This window comes from Pararge aegeria, chromosome 14 (assembly GCF_905163445.1).
Source record: "Pararge aegeria chromosome 14, ilParAegt1.1, whole genome shotgun sequence".
NCBI lineage: Eukaryota > Metazoa > Arthropoda > Insecta > Lepidoptera > Nymphalidae > Pararge > Pararge aegeria.
Window position 1 is genome coordinate 6,245,957 of NC_053193.1, and position 20,464 is coordinate 6,266,420.

At 33.5% G+C, this 20,464-nt stretch overlaps 1 protein-coding gene across 2 annotated transcripts in view; it reads left to right on the plus strand.

The window, feature by feature from the left end:
• Positions 1–3,171: 3,171 nt before the first annotated feature.
• Positions 3,172–20,464, plus strand: part of LOC120629085 (extracellular serine/threonine protein CG31145) — a 105,208-nt gene continuing 87,915 nt past the window's right edge. For both annotated transcript variants that reach the window (XM_039897829.1, XM_039897830.1), the window contains exon 1: positions 3,172–3,397. The gene's annotated coding sequence lies outside the window, so the exon portion shown is untranslated. The remainder of the gene's footprint in view (positions 3,398–20,464) is intronic.

Here is a 20,464-nt window from a genome sequence, read left to right on the forward strand (position 1 = left end):
TTGAACGAACTAAATACAATAAAACTCAGAAGAATATGTATCCTAAAATGATTTTTAAGTCATATTTATTTGATATTATTATGCTCATGAACAAGTGTTAATACAACGTATCTAAAATATAAAATAAAAGTCTATATTTGATGTTAGACACGTTTCCTATCCTGTAGTGCTAAAAGTTTTACATAGATGGCTCTACTCTTTAAAAAAAAATGCAACCGTATAAAACAAAACAATAATTCGTGTTTGTATTCTCATTGGTGTCACAATCTGCCTACCGAGTACCGATCGCACAGTCAACACAGTGTATGTATGACATAGATTAATATTATATACAACTGAAAGCAATACTAAAAATTAAACCTGGCAGTTACCTAGCTAGTAACCAATGATGACGTGGAAGAATTACTATAATTCCATGTTTTAAACCGATGAATGATGATAGGTTTTATTAACATTCATTGGTTTCATAAAACTGACTGAATTCCTTTTCCTTCTCCTTACTCCCATGGGTAATATCCAGAGGTCGTGTCCCATTTAGTGATATTAATAGGTTGATAATGATGATGTCAGGTTATTAGAATGAACACCGCACCCTTTGTAAATAGGTAATTAATTAATTATTACTTTCGTAAATTCTGGGACTTTCCCGTAGTTGTTTGCCATCTGGCAACTGTAACTAGACTAGGCGCACGAACGAAGAATTTTGCGATAAAAATATTTGCAAAAGGAAAAAATAGCGGCCGAGCCTAAACGAGGCTTTGCATTTTTGATTGTAAAACCCTATGCTGGTGTGTCGATCTATTGTTTTAACGCAGTAGAGACAACAGAATTAAAATTCATGCATCTGCCTAAAATACAAGAAATTTCGAGGCAACAAAATCTGTAGGTAGCTATTATCTGAGACCTGAAGTTGGTTGACCTGGTATTGTACGTACATGAGATACCTATGTAGGTAAAATTTGTAGGTTTTAACTCTCATATATAATGCGATAATTATTTATATATAATCCAGCTGTTATAGTATCCTAAATGGTAGATAGAATTCAATAAAGAGGTTTCATTACAAAACCAAATAGTAGTAGTAGATCATGATCAAGAAAGCGAATATAGATGCTCTGTCTGTCTGCCTTTGTGGTAGATGTAAATAACGTAAAGGGTCAAAATCTGAATACGGAAAAATTCTTTTGTTATAGAAATACATTTTATAAGTAAATTTTGTATAATTTTTACACATTGACGTCTTTGCTTTGATAGCGAACTCGAAGCACTTTTCTAATTTGTTTTTCTGTGTGTACTAGGAGGTACTAGGCTAGTATTTTTTTTACTGACGCATCAGCTGACCGTGTAGTGTATAGACTATTACTCATTTGCGCCAGTGCTCCATAAAATATTGGTTACATCTATAAACTGTGAAACTTGTGACGAAGATGGAATTGATAATAGAATGATTGAAAATAATTGAAAAACGGATCAAAATGACTCAACGATTATAAAATATTGTTTTCAGTTTTTTATTATGTGTATATAATCTAATCGCCAAAATGGCCTCAAACAGAAGCCGATGGAGACAGTTTACCAGCGCGCAGTTAAGATCTCACCATCGTCAGTGATGAAGGATGGACCAGAGAGAGAGAGATATAATTTAAATTAGTTGGAGACCTAGTCTACTACCTAGTTTCCAAGTTTAAAATTAAGATTGACTAGCGGACCCGCGCGACTTCGTCCGCGAATGAGTCGACTTCAAAAAATAGTCGTATGTTGTCGCTGTTTTATAGAACTTTAAAAAAACAACAATTCCGACAATCCGATATACTTACTTCATACTTCCGTCGTTTGGCGTAACGTTTACCGTTCATGCATCGCACGGATCAGAATCTCTTAAAAAGGATATTTTTTGCAGTTTTTGTAACATTTCTCATTAATGATATTAGCGTGATGTTATACAGCCATAATTGTTACTACAAATCGAAAAAAAAAAATGAAAGACCATTTTCTGAGATTAGCGCGTTCAACCAAACAAAATTTAAAAGCCTTATAATATTTCAACGATTCCTATCAAAAAAACCACGTCCATCTAAAACTCCGTTGCACCGATTTTAAAAGACACATGCGGAAAAAATAGTGATGCTATCCTGTAGAAGCTGTTTGCTTTTCCGGGATAAAAAGAAGACTATGAGCTATTCCAGACTATATTGTAGGTATCTCTGCCAGATTTCAGCCAAATCGGTTCATTCGTTGTGGCGTTAAAGCGTAACAAATATCCATATATACATCCAACCATCCATGCATCTATCCTCACAAACTTTCGCATTTATAATATTAGTAGGATGGTACGCATGCATTCGATCGTTGTCCCATACGCCTTGCGACTTGCTGTTATCTGTGAAGAACTATGTCCTAGATCTCCGACTATATTCATCAGATCTTCATTTAAATTAGACAATACATGCTTGGTAGTATTCGAAAATTAATTAAATGTAATTATCACCTGAAACAAATAGATAATATGTGTCGTATGCAACATCCTAATATTTTTTAATGACTGAAGTCCTAAATTAGACAAAATAGTTTTGCTGAAAAAAGGATACAAAAACACAATAACAACAAACTTCACCAAACGACAACAGCACTGCAATGGAAAACCACAGGAACGCACAGTTATGTGTAAACAAGTACGGTGTAGGTAGAAAAAATTGACGGTATCATTTACTTTTTAATGTAGCGGCGAAAATATACGTGGTGCTAGGCTTATAAAATAGCTTGTAAATAAGTAGATAGGCAGTTTTTTGTAATCAATCGTCCTTAGTTAGGTCTCCTGTAAGTAAGGAAGATTGATTACAAAAAAAATTATTAATGTCGTACTATTAATATTTAGATCTCATACTATGAGCAAGCAGATTTTTTTAACAACAAAATTTTGAAACGAATTCATTTAACAGAGCCATATATTCAGGTTTTTACTTTTTTTTCCTATAAATATAGATTTTGAATTTTGATTATTATCTATACATTTAAATATGTACATGGAGATTTACTACGAAATGGTCCCGTTAACCCAATGCAGGCAGTTAAAAGGAACTAGGAGCAACTCCGCTCTATTCTACGGGTACGTTCTACGAACTACGGTCTTACGGAGCAAGTTTTGACTCAGTGCTAACTGTGAGGCTGTCGGGTTTGCGCGCCTCCACCTTCGTACGCCGCGTAAAGATTTACGTGAACTTCGGAAACTTTTGAATCACGACGAATTCTTCTGAAACTTCAGTGAAAGTGATTCTTCGTTAATTAACCGACTCTATAAAGTATTTTGACACATATTCTAACGCGAAATTGGACGTTTTAATAAAACTGGTGACATTTGTTTAGAAAACGCGCTCGCTAAGCGGTCATCATTTCGCAGGTTTGTGTTTATGTTTACTTACCGATAAATACATTGTCATTCAGATCGTTCGAAAATCCTCACGGCTAGAATTGGGGAATAGCCAATTTCTCTTGTAGCATAATAACTTACACGTAGGTAGAATACTAGAAAATATTGTGGTTATTAACCGCAAACATTTATAAGTATTGTCGTAAGCTTAGTGGGTTTGGAAATGTAATTGTATTTTAATGAATGTTCTCTTGATTGTTATGGAAGGTATAATGGAGTTTCTAACTCTGAAAACTAGGCACTATATTTTTTACTAAAATAAACAAAGTTAAGTATCGGTTTAAATTAGATCTAGACTTACCTATATTAAAAAAAACAACTTTAGTTCGTTAGAAATATAGATAGTTAGTTTATTACCATAATCTTAGGGCAAACACCTGCTCTTTCATGGGGGGAGGGTTTAAGAGCAATTGCCCACATCGCTGCTCCGATGTAGGTTGGTGAACTTTAAGGATTATTGAACATGTTTAGTAATAATAATAGGAAAGAAAACCCCGTTACAAATTTTTAGCACGACCCGGATGATAACTGGTGTTCATTGAGAGGTTCCGACGGCTCTTTTCGAAGATCTTCATTAGATCCTTACCAATTAAAATAAAACCAATAAATAATAATTATGACGGATACTAAGTGAAGGACGAACCCTTTGCAATACAAAACTCATGTGTGTGCTTTTGTAAGCACCTAAGAAATTATACTTTATCACAGTTGAATTTTTATACATTCAAATTTATTGTGTATAAAAAGTCTTGGTTAAAATATAGACGGCAGGAAATACTAGGAACCTACGAATATGATTTCAAAATTACTGACATTTAAAATAATTAACACTATTTTTCAATAAATAAATCATAATAAAAATAATTCTCCCTGTAGAAAAACTTGACCCTGTATTTCATTTACAAAAAAAAAATTCTAACTTGTAGACTTCGTACAACTTTAAGAACATTATGTAGAAGTATAAGGCATACACATTTTACGGTATATTCTATTCCCACCATTCCTTCACCTTAAAACAAATGATATTTTGTTGTTTAAACGGGCCTCCGTAAATATCCGAGGCTGGGGTCACAATTACCCCCCCGTAACGGAGACCAAAGTTCGAACCAGTAAGCGTCCAAGCATAAAAAAATCCTGATAGCATTTAATTTTCAAAATTCGACAAAAATGATCACAAAAAATACCATCAAAATGGGTTCGGATTTCACGTATTACTTGGCTTGGTATTGGCTACGAACGCCGGAGTTGATTTTTGAATTCCGGGGTAAGTAATATCACTAGAGTCGGTAGTCTGTAGTCTACTTTGATGTCGTAGAACCATTTACATGAAAAAAAAAAATTAAATAAATAATAGCATTAAAATTGAATAAGATATGGAGTGACGTCGTACGCGTTGAATTAATAGGTCTGTGTGCATTCGCATCGACATTATAAGTTAAGTAAATTTAATAATCGGTAACCGTTACCTAAATTGTTGCACTAAAAAGGACCCGATGCTTCAATTTCATAAACAACATAAAAACCTGGGTATATCCTGGGTAAGTAAATTACTGAGATGGTAGTCTTTTATTTTTAAATAACCATAGTAGAAGATAAAAAAATCAATAATTTCGGCCTGTTTTATGTCTCTCAGGGAATCCCGAACAATATTGATAAAAAAAAAAGATTTGCACAGTACTTATTCATTATTTATTTATTACCCTAAGGTTGCCTGGCAAAGATCGCTACTAAGCTATAAGGCCTCCTTTTCAATACTGCTTCTGTCTGTGTTTTTTTTTCTTCTTCTGCATTTTTTGTGTGCAAATAAAGCAAAAAAATTTCTTCCGCTCTGACAAAGGCTTTATGGTGTTCATGCTGCGTCCAATCACAAATATTAATTAATTGTACGTAGTTACACAAAAATAATCCAGCTCAGTTTTAGTTAGGAAAATTTATGCCTTACAAATAACCGGGTCATAACGTCAGAACTTTGTCACTTGAAATGTAACAAAACACTGCATTACTTATTATGTGTCAAAACTACATCAATATAGGTTGGATCGTTTTGATTAGCTACATCGAATTAGCTGACCTGAGGCTTAAAGAAAAAAAATCCTTTCTATACACTTATTTATAAAGTCTTCCAAAAATGGTATCTATAGAACATCTGTTACGATGCATCATGGGTTAGCGTCATAATGAGTTCTCCATAGCTTACTTTTAACAACTGTAATAAGTTAATTATACCCAGTCTATAGTAATTAACTAATTAATAATACAACTGATGGATCTTCTATATATGGGTTTCTTGCCAATACTTAATCCATTAAGAGAGGTCAAAACTTGTGACATTTTAGGTTCCAGCCTATCCTTTTTCTGCTGCACTATTTTCAGCTATTAATTTATAATTCCGCAATTACCTACTTTCTATTTTGAATTTATTTACTAAGCAATTTCCATATTGTTACATTTCATAATAATATATTTTAGGTAAATTTCATTGTTTAATGTAGCATAATATGAATTCCCAGTGTACTCGTACCAATTTTATCATTAGGTATATAAAATATATAGTTGTAGTATATAATATATATTATCTATAATCTAGCATGAGTTATAGGGAAACCGATTTTGTTTTAAATGGTCTCCAGTATCGAAGAAATCAATTAGGTACCTACTGTGTAAACTTAATCATTACTCAATCAGATATATTGTATTCTTCGTATACCTGGTATGTATTTCGTAGTCTGACAAATGGTTGTAGACACAGGTTGTAGACTTTTATAGAAAAAAGCATATTATGAACTAAAATATTAAGAGTATGGAGCGATTTATTTATTTTTTCCTTTGGGGATTACTATTATATATTAACTATATCGAAAATAATCGGTTTGGCGGACTTTTTGTGATTTTGATAATATTTACCTCGATAGCTTACAGTCTAGGTACGGACACAGCGGGTATAATTCATGCATGCAATCATGCATACATGAGTCTAAACTAAACTAAATATGCAGAACTAAAATAGTTTTATCCTCTTCTACAGCGTACCTACATTGCTAAAAGGATAGCGTTATTTTAGACCTACCAATTTAGTTTAGAGATTTGCGTAAGCTAAATTAGCACCATTATCTGAATCCCCAAGGGCAATCAAAAATTCCACACAGGCTAAGTCGCAAGAATAACTAGTGCCTAATGCCTATACAAGGTCATTTTTTTATCGTCTCACATCTCTGATATTCTAATCTATTCTACCTAAAGTATAACAAATGACTTTATTACTGTAACAATAAAACTTATTACTAGACGAAAAACTGTAAACGTCATTCAGGCCCGCGTGAAATGGTGCCATGAAACTGGCTACATTTCCGCGCTGAACAGCCAGGCTGATTCTTTGCTCAAAAATTGAGCCAGCCCTTCTATCACCAGATGAGGCAATAAACCGCGGTGTCTCGCAAGAATAAAGTACTTCGTAGGCAATAAGCATTAATTTATTTTTTTCACTTTACTATGCATAAGGTAGTAGAATAATTGCAGTTTAGACAGCAGATTAAATTTTGAAACTTAATAATTGTTTCGCTTCCAGTGTATGTTCGTAAAATACACCCCACGCCACCGTAACGTCGTCGTTGCGTCGCTTGCACTTGCTTTAGAGTGTTTTTTTAATGCATTAATTAAATATTTGCTAAAAAAAGGGATACCTTTCAGGCAACTTTTAAATACCCTTGATTTCATTTTTTGAATAGTAGACATTAGATACATTCACTGGACCATAAAAAATCACGAAACATGTTTAAAGTAATGAAGCTTTTTCTATTCTTTTATTTACCAACTAACTCACCGTATCTTAAGTGGAAACAGAGTACAAACATATGCGAAGAATATAAATGCCTCTCAACAATTACGTCAAATATTTCTATTCAAAGGAAACGTTACTATGCAAAGTAAAGCAGCGAGGATGTTATTGTAAACAATCGTTGGCTATCTATTTGTCATCTTATATGTAAACAGCTGTTGATGTTTTATTTACTTCCTTCCATTAAATTTGTTTGAATATAATATAAGTAACGGGAAGATCACTTTTTTTTAACGTGCCCGCAAACCAATTAGGTGGCCAGGGTAATTGGAAAACCATCACCTATAAACACCAACACTTCGCAGGGCAAAGGCCGATCTTTGTCCATCAACCTAAGGTATAGGTGTTAAGGCTCATGTGCCTTTAAATACCCGACTCTACTACTACACACAACCCCAATAAAAATGCCTCACCTGAACCCAGGAATCGAATCCAGGACTTTGTGATCCGTGGCTGAGCATACTCATAACTACTAGACCAACGAGGTACTTATTATTAAAAATCTCATATATTTCTCCAGTTTATTATGCAACGAAGGTTACGATATTTACACAGTTTGACATAGCATTAGTTGGCCTAATGAGTATTTGGCCGATCGTAAGCCATTATCGTTTCAGTTCTAACTTTTACATAATCCTAAACTTGTAACAAGTTGTAGCCCACCTGCCTAGATTGAAACACTCTAACAAACATATAAATAAGGATTATATTGCTGAAACAGTTCGCGTCACCCACCGTAAAACCGGTTTGAAATGCGGTTGTAACTTGTAAACATGCTCTGTTTATAAATTGCATTACTGCATATTTCGTGATTGGTCAATACAATTTGATTGTTCTAATTATTATGAATTTTCTTTGTTAAACCAATCTGTTATCGCATTACTGCATTTTTGCTTTCATTGCCTACGATATGTACCTGCCAACTACGAAGTATACCTACTATAGGTATTTATAGAGTGATAGACTATTATCTATATTTTTAAATACTTCTACTTTCTTTCTTTTTTACCATTCTGTAGGTACACACAGTGAGTCGCTTCCTATGGGCCTAATAATAATAAAGTTCAGGGTCACCCAGCGGACGATGAAGAGTGCTATACATGGACTGAGAAGATTCGTGGGAGAACCAGAATTACCGACAAATCACAACTAACCACGATCACACTGTGGCAAACGGTGCGGCACATAAGTTGGTCCCAAATTTCTGGAATGGTTACGCAGTGTTGGTAGTTCTCCAACTAGGTTCAAATGCGACACCAAAGCGTAGGCTAGACGCAAGCGGCTCAATCCTTGGAACTTTCTCCAGACCTATCCTATATTGTATAAATATAAGTGGACTGGACAACAAATAGTGTGTGACACTGATAATATACTTTTTTTCACCAAGGAGTCCATAAAGTTTAGGTTTTATTTAATTAAAGATACAGATTTTAAAGAGCACATTAAGGCGCTTGTCGTTGTGGATAAGTTGAAGCACCGAGATAGGTCTATTTTCTAGTTGAGATGATCTATATAGAGTAGACCAGTGCCCAGTATTTATTGCGACCTTAAAAAGATGACGATAATGATACATTTTATTAAAACACCAAACTATCACAATTTATACACCAATGCGCAATGCAAACGGAAGTCCGTCTTGATTGAAATTCCAACTAATATCTATAACTGCTGTAACAGTACCAAAGAAACTTAAACAACATTGTTCACAGTAGGTATATTCCATAAACTTAGAAACTTTACTATTGTCTACGTAGTTCGCCTGATCGTGGATGGGAAGTGCAAATCTTCGACGAATTAATATTTGACCTGTGATGTCTAGAAGTTAACCGATTTCTTGAGTTTTGCTCAAAGTTTGTTATAATAGCAGTTTGTCTTTTAAGTCTTTGAGTCATTGAGTATTTATTGAGGTAAAGTTCCGTAGTAGTACGTAATTTATATTATTAAAAAATTTACGACGTAAGTGCCGCCATTGCTGGGGAAATGACATGTCAAACGTAGGCTAAAATAAAATTTGAATAAGTATTCTTTTTTAGGTTTCTTTTAATCATCTTTAAAATTGTTATAAAGTAATACAAATAAAACGACTTAGGTATAAGTTGATAAAATGTAAGAAGATGTTCTAAGGTAATAGCTATGTACACTAATAAGAAAATATGATTGTAAAATCATTCAAGTTCTTTCTAGGAAAATGGTAATATTGCATATAACCTGTGATAAACCCTGTAAAAACTCTGATTCCGTTAAAATTAAATGTTTAATTGCTATAATGTACGATAAAAAAACAGAAAAAATACAATTATGTTTAAATAAATATAAGCAGATAAATGAATTAAATAAAAAGAGTTGAATAATAAGATGTATGCATTTTTTTTTATATTTAAAAACTAACTGGAAATATGTTAAAAGATAGTTTATAATATAAGGCAGTTAAGAAAAAATTGTCCATAATATCGTTATTATGATTCATTCATCCATTTCCATCGATGTCGTCATCGAGACAGAAGGACGGCCTCTCGATTTGTTGCAATATGCTAGAGCGTAAATTCAATCAATTCAGCAAGAAATCCTTGATAATAAATAAAAATATTTGAACTTAACATTGACTTTATTTCTACAAGTATAAAGCCTTTTACATATTCATTATTACTGTTAACGAAGCAATTTCAAACATATAGGACCCAGAACATATATTTAATTTATACAATATTAATTTAAAATGAGGACCTTATTAGCTATCTTAAATCTGGCATTTATCGTGCTCAAAGATTTGTTAGTTATGGCCATTCAAAGGAACGTTTAGGCCTGCATCCTGGACTACGAGTATGTCTCGGAGCGTAAGAATTTAATTTGTTTTATCAGATTTTTTTTTAATGTCTGTGTCGTTTAATATAATTATCAGGTCCATTTTTTCCAACCAGTTTGAACTAGCTAATTCCAAATTCAAATTCAAATTCAATAATCATTTATAAGTACGCCTAGTTTATAAGCACTTCTGAAACGTCAAGTCAGTTCGTTTGTAGAGACCACCGGTTCGAAAGGCATAATTTCATAGAATTTTAAATGCATAGTTTAACCTTTTATCCTTTGATCCTTCATTAGATACAAAAGTTGTATAAGCTCATCTGATTAATTAAATCCTAAACCTGCGTAGTATGTAGGTGGCTTTTTAACATCAGTGCGTCATGCCCATTGTTTTATATACTTACCTAATGTAAAGTTGATAAAAGTCAATAAATATTCATTATAACAACAGCTCTGTGGTAAAACAAATATAAACGTATTCATTTTCATATAATTATATGAATATCAGTGCGATTTCATATATATTAATTATCCACTAGTACATTAAGCATAATCCACACAAATATCTTTGTTTAAGTCTTTATTTAGTCTTGCCGTTTCATTACTAAATCCCGATAGGCCATTCTGAGGAGAGATCCGTGTCCTGCGGGCTGATAATGAGTTGATTTCGATTTAATGATGATGAAAAGTATCCTATATCCTACGCCAGGAAGCAAAACGGTCCTATCTAAATTGCACCGGCATCTGTACCTACCGTTGTTCAGGCGGCGAAAGGTAAAGGTGATAAACACAAAGTCTTATTAGTTACTAATATTAGTATCGATATTCGTAATAAACGTAGGTAGGCCTATTAAGTAATATTTATGGCGGTGGTAGTTTTAAGCCTTTTTGTAGGTCATCAAGAGCTATCTACATATGTAATCACTTGATTATAAAAGGGCACGGTTCTATAAAAGAGAACTCCGAAAAAGTTACAAAGTTAGTTGCGTTAGTGTGAACGAACATTTCCAAGACATGTTTTGGTATAATATGTACAGAATAACCCTAGAGGTAGGAAAATACTCACTTTCGTAAACTTTGCCGTACTACAAAGTATCCTAATCCCTATTTAGCGCAACTAAGTCTTAACAGAGTTCCAATCACATATAACGATCTGAGGAATCTTCCTGTTGGTTTTCACAAATGGTGTTTTGCGTAAAGTCGAATAAATAGCTGCATTATATAAGAATAATATTAAACTTTATTTTCGTTGACATAACATATAATAACTTTCATCAGATCATTTATTTAGTAACTAATCTACTTGTAATACCTAATACCAACCTTGATTTATGTTTGTGTTGCCTTCAATAGAGCAATGGAGTCATGTGATTTTTTTTTGCAGAGAGATAGTTTTATGGCCTGGAGAGTGTTACCCTGGAGTTTCTTAAGCACAACTAAATGATGACATATTAATTTAATTTAATAAGCTTAAACTTGGACATTGATGTAAATTTTTTTTTTTCATTTAATTGTTAATTTAATTCCTAATTTAATTAGAATTTTAATTTTAATTCTATTTATATTTTTAACATTTTTAAATAGTAAAATATTTTTAGACATTTATTTTGTAATGCAGTTATATATAAAATATAATTAATTTTTAAATTATTTGTAAACGTTGTGAAAACCTGTAATAAGCTGAACATTCACTTAGCTCGCAACGTAAAAACTTGGACAAGAAAAAATGTATTAGCGGTTGGTTTTCCTAAATAAATAAATAAAATAAAATGACAGAACTGATTTTAATGGATTTTTTTATTAATATTAAGTCTAGGAATTATACACTGTATAATTGAATAATGTAGTTAGGTAGCCGTTGAAGATAGGTCTGGTTCTATTCGTATACATAATAAAGAGCTTACTAACTAATAAGATGTTTTCGCAAATAATGACTTACTAGTATACATATTTATTTGAAGTAATCGTTCCCATTTAATTACTTGGGAAAAAAATTGTACGGATAGTATGGAATAACAAAAAGGAAATATATCGGTACAATTAAGATAGTTTTTAAGTAAGTGGTCGTACCAAACTTTGCAATATCCCGAGCGTTCGGATACCGACATTGTATGATCTCTTCCATTATTACCTATGGAATATTGATAAGTTAAGGTGAATCTTAAAAGTTAACGCAATCGACGCAACCTTACTTTTTATACACGGAATATATTTTTATAGCTATAACACGCCTAGTGTTATGCTTTTTGTTTAAATAACAAATGTCATTTCAAAATACAAAATAGTTTTTTTTTATTAAATTGTAAACATGCACTTCAGTTCGGCCTATAATAAATCCCAAATAGGTAATAAGAGTTTATCCAGGAAGGGTTACGGAGCGTTCAGGCTTAACCCTAGTCCCTCACACAGTCCAAAAGACAACCCAAATCCCAAGCCGAGGTCCAGACCATATACCTAAAGGTCCTATATGGTTTGGAAGTCCTCCTTTTGTCCCCTACCCCCGATTATATGCACTGTAAAGGAATACAATTTACTTGCCCATAAAGGCTCAGCAAAAATGAAAAGCAGGAGTTTATCCCCGTTTGATTTGCATGCGGTTGGTTATCAGATACAAACCTTCGAATCAATGTTTAATTTACAGTTGTCATTAATGAATAGATGCACTAGGGGTAATAGGTCTAATACGGTACTATACTATTATAATTTATGGCATATAAACATAGCTGATTTATCATGTTTTGCTTTCAATGAAAATTGTGGTGTGACGATCTTCCATATAATTAGTTTCAGTGGGTATATGAACTAAGTAGAGAGTGACACGGTGTAATACGTTCTGGGCTTGTCATGAAACGTAATTATATGTTATTCGATTGACATGCCTCGTCTATAATACAGCATATTCCGTTATGCATTTTTTTATTTTCTATAATTATAGTATAAGAGAAGGCTACTTTTTAATGATACATCTGGATTTTGGCGTCACGGGTTTATGCAACGGAAACACGATTAAGGATCTAGAAAATCTTGAAACAATCATTCAAAAACACGTTCATATTGATGTCTAGTTAACGATTAGTTCTTCTCGCCTAGGATGTTCGTATGTCACTACACATATATCTATGATAGAGGTAAACAATTTTATTTATTTTTATTATTAGATGTGTTATATGTATTCTTGTTTATAATTTAGTGTGTACTATGTAGTACTTCGTATGCATGTTTTTAATAGTACAAAAAGGTGGAACTTTTTATATTCTTTTAGTTTTCTTATAGCTAAGGTTGCCTGGCAGAGATCACTACTTAGCGATAAAGTCGCCTTCTGTATCTTATTACTTTAAGAGTCTTCTTTTCTTTGGTGTTCTTAACATGTTATGGTGAAGAAATAAAAAGTATAAATAGATAAGATCAAATATAATTAAGATTAAATTATCCGTAGCCTGAAATTTTAATCCTTTTATGAATCAAATATATATATAGACATACATAGAAGACTGCAATCCCCAGAATTTCTTAAATTTCCTGACATTCTTCTTGTTTAAATGCAGCTTCCTAATCAAGAAAGGACACACAGTGGCTCAATACAAAAAGCTTTGCTTTATCTAATTATCTCCTCAAACTATACAAATAAAGATAATGGGTACATAACACGGTTATACAACTGTTTTGCTAAATATAAAATCATTGATTGCATGGACTTTGATTAGGTTTTAAATTTTGTGGTCACGGTCAACTGCGTAAATTACTATTGAGGTAGCGAAATATTAAGAATGCCTACCTATTGCTGAAACTGCGTAGATAGCGGTATTTCTTTACAATTCACTGTTTAATAGATTATGTCACTGTTTAATACTGTCAAAGAGTGGCATAATTTTTAATGTACCGACCTGTTCAGTCTAAAGATTTGCGATATTTAAGTTTAGTCGATCTGTCTTGTCTTAACACTCATTTTGCCTAAGTTAAGTCAAAGTAGGCTAAAGATCTCAGCCTCAAAGATTACGTTCTCGGTTTAAATTCTTTGCTATGGCTTTATTCGCGTTGGTTCCCCATCTAATTAATACATCCAGTCCGAGTTAAGCCGTTACGAATTACTCAATCAGGGAAATAATTAAAGAAACATGCAATCTCTCCTAATTCTCTACGCGTTTTAAAAAAAGCACCGTTGCAAATGAATTGTCTACCGAGTTTAACGTATGAAGAATAATTAATTGGATTGGAATAGTTTTTGCCGCAGCCACTGAACTCATTATTGTATCGCGTGGATTAAATGGGATACAAGTCCCATTTTGCAGGTAGTTTACTACACTATGGCCCCTATTCTTAAAAAGTTAAAGACTATACAGCATGCATTAGTAAGTTTGAAATAGTCCGTGTTTGTTTTCCTATTATGTTGCTGTGACTGCATTTACATAACAATGAGTTTGTATGTTAGTCACTCGGTTAATAAGATGTTTTAGGTCAGGAATACCAATGCGTTTATCTATTGCGTACAGATTATGACCGAAGATATTATTACTTCAGTCTAAGTAATAACTATTTACACAAGAAGTATACCCCACATTTCGACGACTCTCGTCCTTTGCGACTTGAAATCACCTAAACTAAGACATGTTATAATTAATTTCTTCGAACTTTTCTCATGAAATTTTTTACCAAATAAAATCGACTTTGAATTAATTTTTATTAAATACCAACAAAAAAATATATAAATAAAGGTTGAATGGTATTTATTTATTCATAAGATACGCCAGCAATTAATTGTAAATACATTCATAAAAAAAAATGTACAGTACAGTAAGTGCTACAGCTAGCTTTCAGACGCGAAAAAATATGCAACTACTACTTAGTTTTATAGAAAATTGTGTACCTACCCGATATACTGAATACATCGGTAATCTTTTCGAAATTACTGGCGCTATTTTATGTTGCAATTCCGCAAAAAAACAATTAATGGAAAAGCAACAATCGTGGTTGGTTTTTTTGAAGAGTCTGTCTCCGATGATATTCATCAGATCCATAAGAATTTTACATGGGCCATTTCGAAATAAACACACTTTCGCATTAACATAGAATTCTGAAAGAAGAGATAATATAATAGATAGAATAGATAGAATTAACTGTGTGTTAATCTATACTAATATTATAAATATTAGTATCTATAGATTAATACTGTGAGCTACTAATAGAGGTCAGAGGTAATATGCATCTTTAAGCCAACTGACGGACAAACATACTACTGATTCATTTGTTATTTGGATCATGCTCGTACGAACTATTTGCACAACCATTTGTTCAGTAGGCGTATAATATAAAGTTCACAAATACAAAGTAGAAGGTAGTTATAATTCTATAAGGGTTGCGATTTTCTATTATGAGGTTCCCAGAAAACACCCACGGACCTATTATATGTTTTCGTACCATTATTACGGGCCTGTAATAACTACCTTCTGCTGTACGTACTTACTAAATGTGAACTTAACTGAACAAATAGTTGTGCAAATAATACGTAAGAGTATATATTCCGAATAACATTTGAATTAAAACATAAAAGTTTCCTTAACCGCTATTTTTATTTCAACAGTCTTCTGAGTATGATGAAGGATCTGAACATGGCGCGTGCTTTGTGCATGTACACTCCATTTTTTTCTAACTTGTCTTATGATGTAATTGTTTACATCATGAGACAAGTTAGAAAAAAATCAACATTACATTAAAAAGCTTTACATTAAAAAGTAACTAAATGATTGTTCATTTAGTTACTTTTTAATGTAAGTTTTAAGTACGTTTTTCTTATATATTTTTTTATTACTTAGGTTTACTTACTGGTATTTCCTCCATGTGTAGATAAAATTATAACTCTACTTTTTTATATTTTTTTTAGAATAGACTTTGTTACATTGACTAAACTAATTAAAAAATTGGTATGATGCCAAGAATGCTGGCTACACTTCCGCCAGGATGATCCCTATTCCTTTGCGAAAAAAATGAGCCAGCCCTTATGTCAACAGAAGAGGCAATAAACCGCGGTTTAATGTCACGCAAGATTTTTTTTCTTTTTCTTGATTCCTAGAAATCATGAATGAAATAATGAATGAATACACTTTTATTGTACACCACATAAACATATAGAAAAATTGTAAATAAAAATTTAACAGAAAGTATACAATTTAGCGGCAAATCATTAAATATTACAAATAAAATACTAAACTATCATCCGGTCAAATGTCAAGCTAATGAGCATTTTAATTAAGCATACATGCATATTAAAATAGAAAAAAAATTGAAACAACTCTAACAATGTTCATCGAGATTAGAATCCTCAATGGTTTGTCTATATGTGTATTATACTAAATAAATAATTCAATAGAATTCAATGCATATACTGTTTTAATGCCGGAAAAACAAGAATCGTGCGTAGTTAGAGTTCGTTCACATTGTACCCAACTATATGTTAATAACGTCTCGAAATCTTTCTAGACTTATTCGTTTATTTTGAAGTTTATGTACAGATTATATTATAGATGGATTAACTGACGCAAAAGGTCACTGTTTTATTAAGAAGTAGCTTGGTATTGTATGTTTCTAATGCAAAAATAACACGTTTTACGAATTCATATGAAAGTATTTATTCTTTTACTTATATGATTATGAAAGTATTTACTTATATGATTATTTCAAAATTTCTGTCGGTCTGTTTGTTCCTGCTAATCTCAAAAACAGCTGGACCAACTCTGTGGGAACTTTAACAGGCAGGTAGCGGAATAGGTACACGGGGCAGCAGAATTTTTTTTTATTTCCGAAATCTACTTTCAAAATGGGGGTTGAAAAAAAGTAATGACAGTCGAGGGAAACCGCTAGTATATTAATAAAGCCAATTCACGTAAGGCGATGTTACAGTTACGAGTATGATAAAAATAGACTGTATCATATAATTTCGTATGACTTTGTTTACACTTTGATCATGTGTTTGATATTTTTGAGCGCTTACATAAAATCTGTCGTTGATGTTTATTTTGTTTTTACGTGCCAGCTTACCTAGCTATTTGTTTTTTTCATGTCTGCTATATTGGATTTGATGACATATTGAATAGAAGAAGGCGTTATTTTGCGGAATTCCATGATATACACCGAAAATCAAGTTTAATTTGTGATAAATAGAGTTAGTCAAAAGGACGGAGCGTAGGTCGCAAAGGATACAACAGATTAATGGAAAGGCACACAACGTTGTTTACACTTATAGTGCACTTTTCTGTATACATGGTCGGTATCTTATTCCTCCTGGCAAAGTTTTCCAAATTACCTAACACGCAGGCAATGCTGCGGGTAAAAGCTACTATCATAACATTATGAAAAGGTTCGATTACATACAATAATTGTTATAAGGATTTGTGTTTTAATGTCAAAAAAATCTTAGTCCGAGCACGAAGGACTTAGGCGCTGTGCATCCCCATGCCTTATAGAGCAAGTTATTCCGTCAATTATTTTTTACCTAGTTCGAGTGCATACTTAGAGCTTTTATTACATCTTTACTAAGCTAATGTTTTGTTTGCTTATTTATATTTTAATTTGTTTCTTGGTATGCAATCAAATATTCTTTCTTTCCTATGAGCCTGAAGCCTGAAACCCACTAAAGGGAAAAAGCCCAGATAGATTTTTTTGTCACAATTTAGCGTTAAAGATTAAACCATAGCCAATTTCTTAAACTGAACTCAACTTGTATGACCTCAGCCTGAGGTTTACCATTTGCACGGCTGGAATAGGGATATTTCAGGGCGTGACGCATATAGCAGGGGCGCCTTTTTGAATGAACATAAAAATGAAAACCATGATTTGGTGTTAGGGTATTATATCCCATGACATGGGATATAATTAAGTAATTAACGTGTCCACCTGTTAAAGTACGGGAACATGGAATAGGAGAGGTTTACCCCTGTTAATTATTACACATATATTATTTGGATATTATTTCCACTTGTGCGCCAATGCTCTGAGAGTTGATAAAGCTGTGGGCGAAGATACATTTTTATACTTTCCCCGGATAGATTATTGTCTCCTGCCCATGCTAGCCGTGCTGGTGTGAAAATATTGAATGGAAACACTCACCCATATAAATCAGTCCCTCCATACTCGCTATTTGTCAGTCCGGACACGGGGTCATTTGGAGACAATTGATTCATCGAGACGTGGCAAATGCCGCTGGCTGTTTGTCGACCTATCTCCCGTGTACATCTGTGCCGTGCCTCTATCACTTTTGGTGCACGGGACTATAAATTTGGCTAATTTAGTTAAAGAAAAAATCATCACATTCTTTTTTTAAACATATAATAACCTTTGGAATGGACTGGTATTGCGTACGTACAAGTTTTCCATTTTTTTTGTTAGCTCTTGACTGCAATTTCTCCTGGTGTTATGTTATGATGCAGTCTAATATGGTATGGGACTAACCTGTTAGATAGTATGGCAGTTATATTAAATCCATACCCCTAATCTACGCGACATCGTACCGGAACGCAAAACGCTGAATAGCCACGGCCGATACCTCCTACCCGACCAGACCAGAGAAAATTCAGAAATTATAAATTCCCAAACTATCGATTGTCTACTAAAGGCGTTGCCACCGATTAGCAACTGGTAGAAATGCTACTGAATAGATTTTACTGTTCTACTCCACACTTAAGTTACGAAACCAGAACTACAGCAGAGACATTGTCTGTGCTAATTTCGCCATACCCAAACAAACAATGAAGGATCTTCAAATACAAAGCTGTACAGGAGAGCTGTTTAAAATTAAAAAGTAACATAAAATGATTAATCTTAGGATTAGAACCATGAGTTATTCATTTTTTTAATTTATTTTATCAAATAAAACAGTCAGCAATTTTCAGATGGATGTTTAATTTCTAGGGTGTTAATACTCGACTTCTAGGGACGCCCGCGTTTTGACGGCCCGTTAATGTATTTGTTTCTGGGTTCCCTACAAAATTTGTGGCATACGGTGGTCTAGGGTCCCTATGGTTAGACCACAAAATAAATTTTAATGTCTTTGTTGCACGAATGGCTAAAGACAGGATAGGCTCTTTGTACTCTGACACATGCTCGTGGTAATATTGTTATCATTTGAATTTAAATGATATTGCTAGCTTGCGGAAGTCCATGATATATTACAGTTTGCTACAATCCGCGACAACCAGACAAATCTGTACGCTACGCTGTGATTTATGTTTTTTTTTAAATATTTTTTATACCGTAAAATATTTTTTATAGGCGATGTCCACGTGATGTGATGCTATCTTGGTCCGTCAATTCTTTCTTTCCTTTTTAGTGTAAAGCTTACTAGCGTGGTGGACGACGGCCTGCATCCTTCTTATTCTGAGAGGAAACCCGCGCTGGTAACGGGTTGATTACAATGTATAGCCTGCACAAAAAAAATAATCTTCACCTTTATTACTAGTCTTACTGTTTACATAGACTGAGTAGGAGACAGGCAAGATACGCCAAAGCGGCCATAACAGGACACTTCGGCACAGGGTCCATGCTGCTCAAAATGGGCATAATTGATGACCCTACATGTAGGGCCTGCAACGAGGACGTCGAGTCCATGGAGCATTTACTTTGTGAATGCGACGGATTGGCTAGAAAGCGGTTGGACCTCTTGGGAGTGGCCTATCCACAACCAGAGGATTACTGTGCCTCCAACCTAAAAGTTTCAATCAAACTCTTAGAGTGGATATTTGAAGCTATTTAGGATGAGGGGATACAAGGACGGGGCGAGCACAAAAGATCCTGGAGGGTCGAAGTGCATCCGCTGAAGCGGGCCTCTTTACAAGATAGATAGATAGATACTGTTTACATAATAAGACGAGCAGGCAGAAATAGAGTATAAGAAAGAGTAATTGGGTAGATCTGTGTGGCGTCAAAAACATTAAAAAATATAGCTAAGTTAACGTCATTTTACACATTTGTCCAGTTGCGGAGAATAGCAAATTAATATTAACTATTACAACAGTAAAGACCATGTCAAATATTACAAAATCCACTTGAAAAGGTCAGCTGGTCATAATACTTAGAGCTTGTTAAACGTACTTTAACAAGCTCTAAGTATTATCAAATACCAAACAGGTATAAACTTCCAAAGTGAAAGTAAACCTACTTCCTAGTAATATCTGCCGGCGAGCTAACCTTGACTGGCTCATGCTTTTTGTATCATTGTTGATTCTTTAAATACGTAGCCAAAGTTAGTCTTCGTCGGATAATCTTATAAATAGAACATAGATGAATTGAAGAGTAACTGCCTCGTTGTGCGAGTGGTTAGCCTGTTTGATTGCCGTTTCGGGCCAAGATTTGAAAAGTACCTACTTAATAATTTTTTTACAACTCGTGTTCGGAAAAAAACACGACATTAC